The 16,584-nt window shown below is 45.3% G+C and overlaps 1 protein-coding gene and 1 long non-coding RNA gene across 2 annotated transcripts in view; one reads left to right on the forward strand and one right to left on the reverse strand.

Annotated features, from left to right (window-relative positions):
* LOC137277459 (uncharacterized) overlaps positions 1-16,584 on the reverse strand; it is a 36,589-nt gene that overhangs the window by 14,367 nt on the left and 5,638 nt on the right. The window contains exon 2 of the long non-coding RNA XR_010956618.1: positions 16,296-16,370. This is a non-coding gene — a long non-coding RNA (uncharacterized lncRNA). The remainder of the gene's footprint in view (positions 1-16,295; positions 16,371-16,584) is intronic.
* Positions 1-16,584, forward strand: part of LOC137277458 (protein PHTF2-like) — a 52,961-nt gene that overhangs the window by 5,718 nt on the left and 30,659 nt on the right. The window lies entirely within an intron of this gene.

Below are 16,584 nucleotides of genomic sequence, written 5' to 3' on the forward strand. Positions count from 1 at the left end.
GACACCAACTGCAATTTCACGTTTTGCATGGCCGGTTTACTCGATAGCATGTGGGCTGCTATAGTGTTGACTGGGCTGACGACTATACTACGTCTCTGAGTTGGGACGTAAGCCACGAGCAGGGTTCCATTGTTCACGACTTTGTTTAGGTGGTTGTCTTTGTTATCCGTGAACACGTAAGGGGAGACGAGTTTAATATTGAGAAACCATTTGTTATCGGGTAACAAAACCCACTTGTCATCTTCGGTGAAGACGAGCATATATGGTTTGTTTTTGACGACGGTAGTGCTCTCAACATCGTCTAAGTCGAACAGTTTACCTCCGAACGATGGGTATATTACCCAATTATTATCACCGGTGTTGACAAGGGTGTACTTAGTGTTGACTGTTGCTCTTGTGGTATCTACTATATCACTTAGGGTTCCACCGGAGGGGATTTCAACGCGTTTGTAAATGTTGTTTTTTAGTTGCAAGGCATACGATTTACCATCTACTCCGGGAGCGTCGAAACCGCGTGTGTCTCCGAGGTCGGAGATCCCGATATTGACGCATTTTTTCACTCCGGGTCCTTGTGCGCTGGTCATGTTACATGAAGTGTTAAGCTGAGGTATCCTATATTTACAGGATTATGATTTATATCTAACACCGATATTGTCAGCTCAGGTATGTTGCCCTGGGTTAATCTCTTATACTGCCGTGGTGAAAACGACTCGGTTCTACCGTCGTTGAATTTCTCAGTTTTCACCGGCACTGCTCTCAGTATAGTGGAAGGGTGACCTCCTTGAATGTTGTACGTTGTGCTCACCTGATCGAGATGAATGTACAGCTCTCGGTACGGTACTAGATCGGGTAACTTCGTGCCTGTGACGGTTGTTGTTGGTTTTATCTCGTCAGGAGACATACCGAGTATCCTCGCTAATGGTCGGCCGAGTCTCAAAGGGTTTCTTCCGTTGTTGATTAACACCACTGTGCCGTTTGAGTCGTTCATTTTGAGTTCAGCTCCCAGGGGTTTGAAGACCTCGTCGTTTAGAGAGCACACGCTGTAGTAGCCGTCAGTTATCTGACTGCGAGTTCCACTGACGAACAGCTTATTGTTGCTGATATTAATGTTAGTCCATTGCGGTAGGTAGGTGATATCGCAGAGTGCGACTTCGAGTTGACCTGACGTGTTATCGATCGCGTGCGTCAGCTGAACGGCCTCACCGCTCGTTATTCCTGGAAGTGTTATGTACATATTACATATATATTTATTTATATAATAGTTTTAAAATGTATTCCCCTGGTGTGTTTTACCCTAAACTGGATGTAGATTTCTCCCCCATGAAGATCGTGGTTGCTCCTGAGTTGTATTTCAATGCCCCGCTTTTAGATGTGTTCGATAAGTATAAGCTTATGGTGACTAACATTGAGGCAGTCCACGCGTGGTTCAACAACCCTATGCAGTTCTGGCAGAATCAATTCAACTTTGCTGTGTGGTGCGCTACAACGGGGTGTGGTGTGGCATTGGCCGACTCTCAGCGTGGGCCGCTGAGTCAGTCTGTGTTCAAGTTCCACGTGTACTACCAGGTCAGACGTATCCTTAAAGAGATCAGTGCCCCCCTCCCACAGGACAAAGCGTGGGACGCAACAAACAACCCATACGATAGACGGGCCTACGAACGTATTTGTAATGAATTCGAAATAAACCCGAAGACGGATTGGCGTTTGCCGGGGCCGAACCACGGGTTGGGTATTCCTTCTGATGGCGTGCGATCAGTGAAAGAACTCAGTGATCTTGTACTGAAACAAGGTAAACTACGCCCGGACTTTGCTTTGTCGAGTAATGAATGGAGGGATGATCGTATGAACTTTAAAGGTGGTGTTGCTTTCACAGTCCAGAAAGTGGAGCAGTCAACCGCAGACGGGTGGAAAATGTTCATGCTGGACACATCGAAAGGATTCACTCGTGCTGGTACAATACGCTTGAACGACTCGATTCGAACGTACGTGTGGTCGCTGTTGGGTGCGCAGTCGCAAACGCGTTCCAACATCATCGGTAAGGGAACTGCTTACGACGCTCAGAAACAGTTCGTTGCCAACGTTGAGGATGCTATTAATTCTCCAGTTGATCTCCCGCGGGCCATCGAACGCTACCAAAACGTGTTAGAATACGCCAGATCGAAAGTCAACTACGTGTTCGGCGTGGGGCTGTACATGTCTCCGAGTGATATGCAACTGAGAGTAAAAAAAGTGGTGGGTTATAACAACAAAATAGTCATAGCCACGGCGGACCAAAAGTTGGGTATCAACCCCGATATTAACACCCCCTATATCCCACACATCCCACCACGTGAAACGGGTATAGTGGAGCCACCCCCGGAGCCTAAAGTTCATGTGGGGGTACCCCCCACACACCCCCATATTCAGGCCTCCAATCACATCGATAATAAAACAGCCCTGGTGGTTGGTGGGGTAACTTTGGGACTTATTTGGTTAAAGATTTCTTAGCCGCTACGTACACCAGACCCGCCACGGCGACTATGGCTGCCCACAGGTTTTGACTGAGCCACATGGCAGTTTTAGACAGAGCGCCCAACAACCACGAGACGATGCTACCCAGGATGCCGGGAAGGGCTTCGGCGGCTTTACCAGCCAGTTTAGCTAGGCCTTCCCCGAGTTTTTTTATCCAGTCTTTAACACCCCCACCGCCAGGGGGTGTGGGGGTAACTCCCCCGCCGCCAGGTGTGGGGGTTCCCCCCGTCAGTGACACCACCAGGGTTGATATGATGAAACCCAATGCAGTTAGAATGCTGGCGATGGTGATCCCTTGCTCCCGGAACAATATCCGAATCCTGTTGGCTAAAGTTGTATCCTCATTCAGTATTCTATCGATTGTTTCCCGAATACGACTGATCTGGGATCGAAGCTGTTCACGATTCGAGGAAGCGGATTCCAATCGTGTACGTCTCTCGTCTTCTAAATCGCGTAGTCGTTCATTGATACGGCGCTTCATATCATCGTTTTCAGTTTCGTTGAGTTTGGTTTTTTCCCTAGCGATGTGCTCGTCGATTTCGTTCAGTTTCCCCATGTTGTTCACGAGTTCTCCACGCACGCGTTTCACGGCTTCGTCTAAGCCGCGCAGTTCCCTTACCGGAAAGTCAAACCCCGGTAACGGTTTGTCCCAGTAGGTGCTCAACAGTTTTTCTATGCTGTCTGAGGCTTCTGTAGCACGCTGTGGTGTCATTTCATCTCTAGTGGTGAGGTGGGATCTGGTAGCTTGCAGATCTTCTTTAACGACCTTAGGTATTGCACCACCGTAATCATTCATGTTTAGATTTTTACGGATAAATTCAACACCATAGCGGCTGGCTAGAGTTGACAAGGCCAGTGGTTTTTTATTGCTCTTGTTAAAGAGGTCAACCCCTGGGTCAGACTTAAGGCGTAGAACACCCTTTGTATCAATAAAAAAATCCTTATGGTATCGACCCTGTGGTTCAACGTAGTTTTTATCTCTTCTTAAACTTTCGAAATAATCATTTACCGTTGTTTCCAAGAGTTCTTGGTTCAATGGTGAACTAGTAAATGAGGTCTCCTGCACATCGGATGCCTGGGCACTAGCGCCCGGCATCTCCGTCATATCTATGTCTTCATCCATTAGTATTAAAAATATATTTCTTTTATATAACAATGTACGGCAGAAAATTAGATCCTTTCAGAAAATTGAGAGAGCCATTAGGTGCCAGAGCCGTGCGCCAGTCGGTGACCATCACCAACAATCCCAGCAAGATAGACCAGAATCAAACTCTGCTGGTTAGATTTCCAAACCTTGGTGAGAATGACCTCATTGTACCAGGCACTGTTCGAGTGGCGTTCAATATCACGTTGACCTCCGACAACGACAAACGCGAGCTAGTGCGGAACGTGGGGCGAGCTATCATCAAGAAAACGACCGTCAAGATCAGCGGTAACGAGGTGCTGAGTATCGACGACAGCGACGTGTTTCACTGCTACGGGGATCTCTGGAAAAGCGAGGGAGAACGAGTCAATGATGTGTACCAGGGTATCAGCAAATCAACCCGGTTGCGCATAGGGTATGCCTTCACGCCAGACCAGCAAGACAAGCTATCGGACGGTGAAAAGGCCATCGCTCTAGCATACGGGAATCGATTCTGCGTGCCGCTCGACTTCGAGTTGCTCACGGGACACGCGCCGTTTTACCAGGCCGCGCTGGGTGATAGGCTCGAATACGAGCTCACGTTTAACGACTATAGTAAAGTAGTGCGTACGCCGAACGGTGATGAGGCTAGTTATGCCATAGACAACATCTCTCTTGAGTTCGACATGGTCACTAGCCCGGAGCTGGCCAGGCAATGTTCGAAGCCAGTATTCTGGGAAGATGGCTATCCTGTACGATCGCGTACTGAGGCATAGATCAGTCATGCGAGATAAGAGCGACACTGTGTGGAATATCAACCTGAACGTGCCGGCGCGATCGATGAAAGGTATCCTGGTCGTCCCCGTGGAGGATTATGAGCCATTCCGGAGGGACAGCGAGAAGTTTTTCAACCCCGAGATTGAAAAGGTGGAAGTTACCATCGAGGGCGTGCCCAACCAGCTGTTCAGTCATGGTATGAGGCCACACCAGCAGTGGGATGAGATAAAAAAGCTACCAGTGGGGGACTACATAACAAAGGACCTGGACCTCGGCTCCGTGCAGATCGGTGAATACCTGACCACCAAGTATGCCCTATGGTTGGACATGCGATCCACGGATGATGATAAACTGCACGGTAGCGGGCGCCGTATAGATAACGGCAGCGAAGGGATAACCATCCAGATTACTAAGAAGGCTCAAACCGCTGGTAAGTTGAAATTATATCTGTACGTAATTATGGACGCGCAACTTAATATAGACAATGGGAGATTCGTGCAAGCCATCTACTGATGGGGGGTACCCCCCCACACCCCCCAACAATAAACAAGACCCCCACACCCCCCAGGGGTACCCACAACTACCCACTGACCCACACTGCGCCATAGTGTGCGGGCAGACTGGCTGTGGGAAGACCGTTTTCGTGTTGGATATGTTGGAGGGTTACTACAAGGATGTGTTCGATAACATCGTTATCATGTGCCCTACTCTGAGCATGAATAAAACGTACGCGCGACCTTGGGTGATGACGGACCCGGACGTACACAAAATCGACCCTGGAACACGCCTGCAGGACTGGTTGAAAGCTCTTCACGAGAAATTTAAAGGGGAACCGACGCTGTTTATACTGGACGACTGCAGCGCTAATCGCGAGATAACAAAAAAGAGAGACATGCTATCGTACCTGGCCTTCTCCGGCCGTCATGCAAATCACAGCGTCTGGGTGCTAACGCAGAAGTTCAACTCGGTGTTGAAAGACCTCAGGGAGCAGACGCGATGGGTGGCCTTATTTCACTGCAAGGACAGGGATTCGTTCGAGGAGTGTTTGAGAGAGAACGATGTGATGAGTAAATTAGAACGGGAACGGGTGAAGAAACAGCTCGCTGAAACTAAACACGCTAAGCTCGTGCTAAAGACCGACCAACCAGTAGCATATATAGTTTGCTAAGCAAAGCTAAGCAAAGCTAAGCAAATGCTAAGCATAGCTATGATATTTGAAGTATTTGTCGTGTGCAACTTAACCTTCATTTCTCTGTGTTTTGTTTGTATCGGGTATTATATAGTTAAAACTAAATCTTACTTGTTATATTATAAGATGGAGTGTGAGGAATTGCTCGAACAGTTGGGGGGTACACCCACTGGGGATTCCCCCAAGCGAGAGAAACTGGTGGCGTTGGCTGTTGGCGGCAAAGCCAAACATTACTTTGGAGACTACACTCCGGATAAAATTCACAAAATGTCAGCCGAAGAAATCGATAAGCTGTACGCTAGATACGAGTCCCGGCTCGGAGCAGAAATGACAAAGACAATAGGATCGGCTATGACCCAGATATATACCGGTATTGTGTCACACTTCCTTCCCATTCCACCAGAGCGCCGACTTTACCTGTGGGAGGACCTAGATAAAGACCCTTTTATCGAACACGCCGTGAGCTCTATCAGCTGCGGGCTGTACCACAAATATGGTATGTTGTTGGCTCCAGTGACGGCGGCGATTATCACGGCAAAACATTGTCAATTTGAGAGAAAGAATAATAATAATAGTATAGATGGATGCTGCACAGGAAACAGTGGGGGATACCCCCACACCCCCAACAGTGAGTTCACAGGAACCAGTGACCCCAGTGAGGGAAGTGACCAGGCAGAAGAATCCTAAGAGAGTAGCTGCCGGTAAAAAACGGTGGTGTAACCAACATAAAGTGACCAACCCAACCCGACTGTTGTTGGCTGTAGGTGTAACTGCTGCTTTGGTTATAACATGGTTATACGTGGGGGTACCCTCCCACAGTGAGCCACCACCCAACAGTGAGCCCCCCACCCCCACTATTGATCCGCATATCATGTTATAATTTTAATATTTTATATCATATACATAATGTCTGAGGGGAAAACGTTCGTCAACAACGCATACCACGCCACAGTGGTCGCTAGTCTAGCCGTAGGGTACGCTCGGTTGACTAAAATGGTGCTTAAACAACCAACTATCAAGCTAGATTTCAACCTGCAGGATATGGGTATGCTCATAATGAACCTTGGTATGGCGATGGCCACAAAAGACATCCTAGTAAAACAAGGAATAATACCTGATAATATAATGAAATAAATATAGGGATGGCCACGATAGCTATGATGGTTGGTGGGGCGTTAGTGAATGCCCTGGTATTTTCCAGGAGTAATTTCCTCTTCTCGAAACTACGAGATGATCACGCGGCTGAAATACAGGAAGAAAGGAAGCGACACGATCTCGCTACTGAGAAATTACAAAGAGCACAGGACGAGTACGTTAAAAAACGCCTCCAGAGGATCGATTTTATTAACGAACAACTCAAGCGTGAAAACCATGCCATTAAAACATTCTACGATGTCGATGAAGCAATGAAAGAATACTACCTACTAACTGGTAAACAATTGGAACCGCTCAATAAACCCACACTCGCTCAGTACTACACACCATCCAAGGGACAAATGAATCGTGAACTGGGCTTCATAGTGTTGGGTATAGCAGCTACTGCGTTGGTTGCGAAGCAATTAAACTAAAATACCTTTATAAGTAAACATGAGACCCGCTCCATACCGATGCGAATACATACTTATGGGGAAGACCGAGGCCTGTGGTAGGAAATGCAGGAATCAGGGGTTCTGTTGTTTCCATATGGGAAGTCCTAACTACACGTGTTCTGTGTGTGGTATCGGGGTTAAAGGGCACTACTGTTTATGTAAAGCTCACGGAGCGAACGTAGTCAGACATCAACTCATATACGAGAATAAAAAAGGCTACATAAAAGAACGTAGGCGACTGCTCAAGATAGCCACTTAAGAGTTACCTCCCCTTACTGTGAACCAATTAGACATTAGTTTTCTTAGGTGTAAACACGATGTCTACTGTGCGCGAGCTCAAGCGGGTCGCAAAACAGAGAGGTGTTATCGGGTATTCTAGAATGCGGAAGTCAGCATTGTTGAGATTACTAGGTTTAGAAGCCCCTCCTACGGTAAAACAATTAAAAGCTCAAGCAAAACAGCTTGGACACACGGGTTATTCAAACCTGGGGAGAGCCGGGTTAACCGCATTGTTATCACATGCCCCCGTAGCACGTCCCACTGTAAAACAACTGAAAGCCGAGGCACACGATTTAGGTTTAGGCGGGTATTCCCGTATGAGAAAACCACAGCTTGTAGAATTATTACGACAGAATAGAGCTATTGACCTACAGTTCGTGCGCACTGAGCGCGCTGTAGGCAACTATTTGAGAGGTTGGCGCATGCACGTTGATAGAAACATAGACATTACAGATATCAAGCCTCTGATAGCTGATAAGGTCAACCAGGAGCTAAATAACCTAGGAAGTATCAAGTTTCAGATCACAGTGAAAATGTCGCTCGATAAGGAGGGCTCCACAGGGGTCACTGAGTATGTTCAGCCTTACTTCCGAGGTCAACAAGAGGTCGCCACACATACAGAGACCATTGACGCATCAATCGATAATAGTTTTCAGCAGATACGAGAATACCTAGAACGCTACACACACTTGGGGTCCGGGTGGGCTGTAGATAAAATCGATAACGTCTATCTAGACATAGCTAACTACGTGCCGTTCAGAGGCGGGTCATACCTAGCCTTGCCCCCCTACTATAAGAACAAACAAGCCATAGTAAACGTTAAGAATAGAGGAAACGATTGCCTGAGGTTAGCTATCAGGTCAGCTTTATTTCCAGCTGACACTAATCCGAACAGGGCTTCTAATTATCCACAGGACGATGGGCTCAACTGGGATGGTATAGATGAACCCACCCCCATATCTCAGATCACTAAAGTAGAAAAACAGAATAATCTGGCTATAAATGTCTTTGGGCACGAAGGTAACACAACAATAGTACACAGGGTCAGCCCGGTGAAGGATCGCCAAGTTATCAATATATTCATGATCCAGCGAGGTGACAAGTATCACTACACATGGATAAAACACTTTAGCAGGCTGTTGTATGACCAATCAGCATACAAAGGAAAGACCCACTTCTGTGAACGATGTCTACACGGTTTCAGTCGAGCTGATTTATTAGAATCCCACCGGGATGATTGCCAAGGTGTGGGGCAGACGGCCATACGAGTCGAAATGCCTAAGGAAGGTGAAAATATCCTAAAATTCAGTAACCACAAGAACCAAATGTCTGTACCTTATATTATATACGCCGACTTCGAAGCCTTAGTTGTGGGTGGGGATTCCCCCAGTGGGGGTAGCTTCACCCACAAGACACAAGAGCATAAAGCCTGTTCGTTTGGATACATTGTCGTCCGTTGTGACGGGGAAACGAAAGCTCCGGTAGTGTATAGGGGCCCTGACGCGGCTGAAAGGTTTCTAAAGTGTTTGCAGGAGGAAGAAAAAATTATTAGGAATGCATTGTATAGAATCGCTCCCATGCGTATGACCCGAGCCGACAGGCTAGCTCACGCTAGTAGCACTAACTGTCACGTGTGCGACTCACCACTTAACGGTGATTCGGTGAGAGATCACTGCCACATAACTGGTAAGTATAGAGGCGCCGCTCACAACGCGTGCAACCTCAAGCTTAAAATCAACCCTAAGACAATAAACATCCCCGTTGTCTTTCACAATTTGAGAGGGTACGACTCACACTTGATCATGCAGGCCATCGCGAAAATCGATGGTAATATAACGTGCATCCCCAACAACATGGAAAGATACATCTCCTTCAGCTTAAACGGACTTAGGTTCATTGACTCGTTTCAGTTCCTCCTGTCGTCACTCGACAGTCTGGTCAAGGCCAACAATACCTTCCCTATCACCGATCGATACACAGACGCCGAGACTAGACCCCTGCTTATGAGGAAGGGTGTGTACCCCTATGAGTACATGGATAGTTGGGCCAAGTTCACCGAGACCAGACTACCCCCTATTGACTGCTTTTATAGCAAGCTGAATGAGGCGTCCGTCTCACGAGATGATTACTCGCACGCGACTAACGTATGGAATAAACTGGGTTGTAAGAACCTGGGTGATTATCACGACCTGTACTTGAGGACAGATGTACTGCTGTTAGCCGACGTGTTTGAGAGGTTCAGGCGGACCTGTTTCAAGCAGTATAAACTCGACCCCGCATGGTATTACACCAGCCCAGGTCTGTCGTGGGACGCCTTGCTTAAAAAGACCGGAGTTAATTTGGAATTGCTCACAGATTACGACATGCACCTATTCATTGAGAAAGGCTTGCGAGGTGGGATTTCCATGGCATCCAAACGATACGCGAAAGCAAATAATCAATACGTGAAAGGTTACGATCCTAACAAACCAACCAATCACATTCTCTACCTCGACGCAAACAACCTGTACGGCTGGGCCATGAGTCAGTATCTACCTACAGGGGGATTCGAATGGGTACCCCACGTTGATGTTATGGGGGTTGCACCAGATTCGAACAAAGGTTATATCCTCGAGGTTGACCTAGAGTATCCCAAGGAATTACACACATCGCACAACAGCTACCCCCTGGCCCCCGAACGAATGAGGGTTAACCCAGACTGGATGTCTGAGTACCAACATAACTTGTCAGGTGGGCGTGTGACAGACGTTGAAAAACTCATGCCTAACTTAATGAATAAGACCAAGTACATCGTTCACTATCGCAACCTACAGCTGTACCTGTCGTTGGGTATGAGGCTGACCAAAATACACAGGGTGCTCATGTTCGACCAGAGTCCATGGATGGAGCCCTACATCAGAATGAACACAGACCTACGAAAAAAAGCCACCAGTGATTTTGAGAAAAATCTCTACAAGCTCATGAACAACTCGGTGTTTGGTAAGACTATGGAGAACCTGAGGAAACGCGTGACCGTGAAGCTGGTTCGGTCGAGTGAGGAAGACAAGCTCAGGAGATTGATAGCCAGTCCGGCATTCAACCGTAGTAAGATATTCACAGACAACCTGGTTGCCCTACACATGAAGAAAAGCCACATAAAATTTAACCGGCCTGTTTACGTGGGGATGAGCATCCTCGATTTATCCAAACACCTGATGTACGACTTTTACTACAACGAGCTCAAGAAACAGTACGGCGACAGGTGTGAAGTGCTGTACACTGACACGGATTCCCTGCTGATGGAGATTCGAACCGAGGACGTGTACGAGGACATGAAAAAACACCTCGATTTATACGACACCAGCGACTACCCTAAGACCCATGCTATACACAGTACGGTAAATAAAAAGGTCCTAGGTAAGATGAAGGACGAGTGTGCTGGCACGCCCATAGCCGAGTACATAGGTTTGAGACCTAAGATGTACTCCATACTGAAAGCCGACAATAGTGAGATCCGGAAGGCGAAGGGGGTTAAGAAGTATGTGGTGAAACAACACATCAAACACGCCAGATTCAAGGAAGCCCTGTTCAAGACCCGTACCTTTAGACATAAAATGAACACACTTAGAAGTGATGGGCATAAGATATACGGACTGACTATAAACAAGACGTCCCTATCGCCTATGGACACGAAACGTTGGATAGCTATTGATGGAATAAACACAGCCCGCGTGGGTACTGGAAAGGAGCTAGCGCAGTAGATAAGCTAGCTAAACTAGCGCGAGTACCCCCGGAGGAAGCCAAAGCGTGGCTTGAAAAACAAGCCCTGTGGCAGATCTATTTGCCGGCACCACGCTACGTGCCTAGAAGGAGGTTCGGTATTAACATACCTAATAGCATTCACCAGGCAGACCTACTGTTCCTACCCCACGACAAGAGGTACAAGTATGCCTTAACCGTAGTGGATGTAGCCAGTCGTTACAAGGAAGCCGAACCCTTGACCACGAAAGATTCGGCCCAGGTAGCCAGAGGATTTGAACGCATATACAAACGCAGCCCACTGACGTGGCCAACAGAGCTGCAAGTTGACCCCGGACGGGAGTTCATGGGTGCCGTGTCACAACTGCTAGCCAAACACGATACAAAGGTCAGGCGTGGCACGGCCGGAGCCCATCGCAGCCAAGCCATAGTTGAGAGATTTAATAGGACTTTGGCTGAGCGCTTGTTCGGCTATCAGTATGCTAGGGAGATGGTCACCCCTGGAAAACGATCGACTGAATGGGTCACGAGGTTACCCAAGGTGGTGTCGGCAATCAACCATGAAGTCACCCGTCTCACCGGTAAGAAACCGGCAGACGCTATCAAATTAAAATCAATAGTTGCAGAGTCGGCCGCTCCATTGCGTGAGAAGGAGAAACAAATACCAGATAGGGCCTTAGTGAGGTATCTATACCAGCCGGGGGAACACGAGGGCGATAGCCGTAAGCGAGCCACCGATCCTATATGGTCAGTCAAAACTTACAACATAGATAAAGTGGATATAAAAGCCGACGAACCTAACTTGTACTACTTGAGGGATGGGCCGGGTAGGGGGTTTGTAAGAGAAGAATTATTGATCGTACCGTACGGCACAGTGTTACCTCCTACCAAGGCACAGTAATTTTGTAGTAGGGGTAATAGTAGCAAGAGCTAATGGCCCAACCAAAGCCTTATTTACTAAATAAGGCTTTGTAGAGGGGTTTTATGAAAGTGTTTTAGAACCCCTATTACCTATACTACTCAGTCTTCATGACTCCATGGTGTCATGAGAGGGAATCATGGACATATTTTGTGAAGTCAACTGCTGAATGAAACTTTCATCAAGTGTTTAATAATGTTAAAACAAGGTGAAGGTATTTAGTCCACCGTGAGCACATACCTGGCAAACTATAAACTAAGTCGTTTTAAGCAACAGCAAATTACAAGCTTACATTATCTGAACTTAAGTGTACTTTAAGTGTATTTCTATCACGTATATTGGGACGACAAGCCATATCCTCCCCCTGTGTAATTCACCTAAAGGACTATCTTATCTTAGCTGCTATCTCTACACCCCCAGCCTTACCCCTGCCACTCCCACTGTCTGTGACACCTGTCCTGGTTTTGCTTTTGAGATGACCCCTCCTTGTTTTGCAATGGTCATAGCAAGACTCCAGTTCTAGCTACATCCTTAATAGTTTCAGTATTTAAATGATTATTTTCATCAGCTGTATTATAATGCTAATTTGAAAACAGGCATTTAAAATGTGTCCTTTGTAATGCAATATCATCCCACACTAATTTGCACAAAGCGATGGTCTGTACCAGATAAATTGCTTTCAACAATTTAAAATACATATGGCTAATATCTGCTGTAGTCTCTCCTCAGTAAAGTCTCTTTTCTATGTTTCCTATCTCCCTGCCACTGAGACTGTAGTTAGGCCAAATTTAATTTAACAGATTTTTTATACTTTCACATATTAGGTACACAAATTATAGATGTAAAAACATTTCTTTGTCCATTCCTCTGACACCTGACCTCTTGGTCCCTGAGAGTGAGAGTTTTTGTCCTTACCATGGTTTATCAACCTCAGTAGGATCATGAGTCTTTTCATCATCTTCACCAATACCTACAGGATTCCTCCACATTTGACAGTCCCTCCAGTTGTTCCAATGTGCAGTTCATCAATCCCTCCTACTTCAGCATTGCCTTTGTGCTCTTCAACTTCACCTGTTTTCATGACTGCTTTCAGTCTATATAATCACTATAATCTGTTTCTCTTTGCCTGCATCATTGATCATGTCTACAGACGGAACTGGACTTAATCAACTCTGGATTCATCAGCCACATCATCCTGACTTCCACAAACCATGCCTGCTCCTTCAACAATCCTGTAATGTCGATCCACCTTCATTCTGTTGTTCTTTGGTTGGTATCAGCTGGTATCTTTCCAGTGTGTTCATCTGCCCTTAATGTTGTCGAGGTTGGGGACTCTGCAGGGTATTTATCTACTTAGATGTCCAGTTTGTGTATTCCTTTTCAGCTGACTCTACCCATTTCTGGAGTTCTTTGTAACTAGTACCCTCTAATGTCATGCCAACTTTTGGATTTCAATACTTGTCAGTGGCAGCTATGTGACTCATGGATTTGGGGCCATTGTACTGGCCATTGCCATGATACCAATGTTCTAGCAATGCTGAACCATCTTTATACTGTTGTAGTTGTTTTGTGTTCCATAATTGGTTCTGGACATAGTGTGTCCCAGAGAAAACATTATGTTATGGCTTAAGCCTGAAAAAACAGTCTGAGAACCGAGCCTTTGACTCTTCATTGAAACGATACATGGTGTGGCAATGGATATTCGAATCTATTAGACATTATTTCAGGCCATTTTGACATAAACTGCTGAACTTTTAGGCACCAAATGTGATTTGAAATCGGATGCTGTGGACACAGAAGATTATGAACTCTGTCTCTCCTCATTGGTTGTATCTGGCTTTTTCTCACGATCATACAACAAGGTGACTCTGATCCCAAAGAAGTGTATTTTCACGAACCAATCAAGCCAAGTCATGATATATGTTTCTTCAGTTTGACTTAAGAGGAATCCACTGCCAGTAGAAACTTCTGCTTGATGTGAAAGGTGACTAATGGGAGCTGGTGGTCAGGCTTGCTGACTTGTTTGACACATCGTATCCCAGTTGTGTAGATCAGTGCTCATGCTGTTGATTACTAGACTGTCTGGTTCAGACTTAGTCGTGTGCAGACCACCGTCATATAGCTGGAACATTGCTGAGTGAGGTGTTAAATAACCAACCAAACAATCCTTCTATTTGGCATTTCCATGGCCCCATGGCTGTTGACACAGCTGATGAAGCCCATTGCATAGTATCTACATCGTCAAGGAATCATCTTGGAAGTTGACATCAACAATAGTATTCAGGTTAAAGAAGGATCACCAGATGACTACCACGTTGCTTCATCATCTTGGCTGGATCATCAAGAAGTCAATGCTTGTTGTGATCAAACAGCTACAGTTGTTTGGACCACTTTCAACACGCACCAGGGGAAAATACTTCTCCTTCCAGCAATGGACAAAAATCTCCAGATAAATCTCTTCATCACTGACAGGAGCTTCTTGACCTTTCATGTCAGCTGCAGTTCTAACATTCAGATTGCAGCTATGTCCAATCCCAGGCCATTCCTGCAGATCAGTGACTGCTGATCCATCTCCAGTGTTACCTCTGTGAGAACCTTCTGTGGTGGTTGGTGAATCAGAGTAACAGAGTTTGTTTGACTCTGCCCGTAAATTCCCATACTCTGATCATTCTTCACTCAGTCATCACCCCAGTTTTTTCATCTGAATGTTTTTCACAGCTAAATAAATTGTTGATTGCTTGGAGGTCACATGCAATGCAAAGCACAACTGTGAAGATTCTGACCTTTCTTTATGGACTTACAGTAACAAATTATCATGAATGCAAATTCAACTTACAAACTTGATATATAATGTAATGAAAAAAAGCCTGTGAAGTCAGACTTCAAACAATTCGCTAATTTCACTGTAGTCCATTGGGTGAAAAGTTTTCAAAAGCTGTGCTGTGCTTCGGCCATAGCGCATGCGCAGTGATTTGTTTTGCATGGCTTGAACCAGGATGGCGACTCATAGAAACACAGCAAGTGATGCATGCAGGGATCGCTGTAGTCAAAGTTGAAGAATAAAAGATGTTTCTTGTGATTACAAGCATCTTGAGTCTGCAATAATACTTGGTTGCAGATATGCAAACCAAGTTTGCAAGAAAGTGTATCATTAGAAATGCTGATTTCATTATTAAAATTTTCTTGGCTTGAAAACTGAAATGTTTTTGTACTTGTCTGTGGAAACATGGAAATGTTGATTATGTCGCAGACAAAGCTGAATATCCGTTTTATTGACACCTGTTTTATTGACCTGTCTGACTGTCTACTAATGACAATATGCAATACACAACTTCAATCATTGATCACATGCAATTTGAACTTGACACTAATTAGGCTATACACCATATACAAAATGCATTGATTTATGGCTCGTCTCATGATTTCTGTTGCACGCTATATAATTACACAGAACAGGCTGATGTGATACTTGCAAACATGGCATGTCTGTGGGTTGTAAACAAACTGCATCCAATTTTCTCGGATGACTGGATCGGACGGAAACCGCTGCAGACTCAGATTTTGAGTTTCAAGTCCTGCTTTGTATTTCAGTGAACGCCAGTTTCCATCGCACGGTTGTTCACCATCTCAGTATTTATTTATTGGATAGAACACAAATGTAAGAGCATGAATTTACAAAACCCAACATTTCCATATACTTTCTTTATGGATAACAACTTCTTCTATTGTATATGATGCAGCATTTCGGTATGGATTCTTATACCAGTATCACTCTTACTTGACAATGGTATGTGAATCTGTACTTAAATGTTGCATCATATAATAATATACAATAAAAGAAGTTGTTATACATAAAAGAATCTTACTTTCTTATTACCCACGATACTTCTAAAATGCCAGTCAAACAAATCATCTCTATATACACACAATGGGCCCTCTGCATATTGACAAATGAACCAGCCAATGAAAGCCTTTGTTACACTTGAATGCACATCCACCTGCTCTGACCAGGTTCAGTCTCCCGGGTGCATCGTTTCAAGGAAGTAAACCCAAGTACAAAATATTACACTTTTCTTCAAAATTGTAATATTAAAAATTTGTCTATTTGTTTTTTCACATTCAGCAATGTATATCATAATGCTTATCTTATCTGACGTGATAGATTCTTACCTGACCCCACTACACAGATTATGGTGAGCTGTTCAAAGGACAAAACTTTGTTCCAGTTGGCCTCCACACTGCTATCTAAAGTAGAATTGAAAATGCATAATATTAGAAATAAATGTCAAAAGTATGTCAGTTTTGGAGATGGCCCAGTGTATTTTCCAGTTCCCTTATTCTCAAAACGTTCGCAGCCATAAGAATTCTTAACTTTGATCGTAGCCAGTGTGTTAAGAATGGGCTTAAGAAGTTCATAGGGCTACAACCGTTTCAAGAATAGCTAGTCAGGAGTCTAAGG

The sequence above is a fragment of the Haliotis asinina genome, chromosome 3 (genome assembly GCF_037392515.1).
Source record: "Haliotis asinina isolate JCU_RB_2024 chromosome 3, JCU_Hal_asi_v2, whole genome shotgun sequence".
Lineage (NCBI taxonomy): Eukaryota > Metazoa > Mollusca > Gastropoda > Lepetellida > Haliotidae > Haliotis > Haliotis asinina.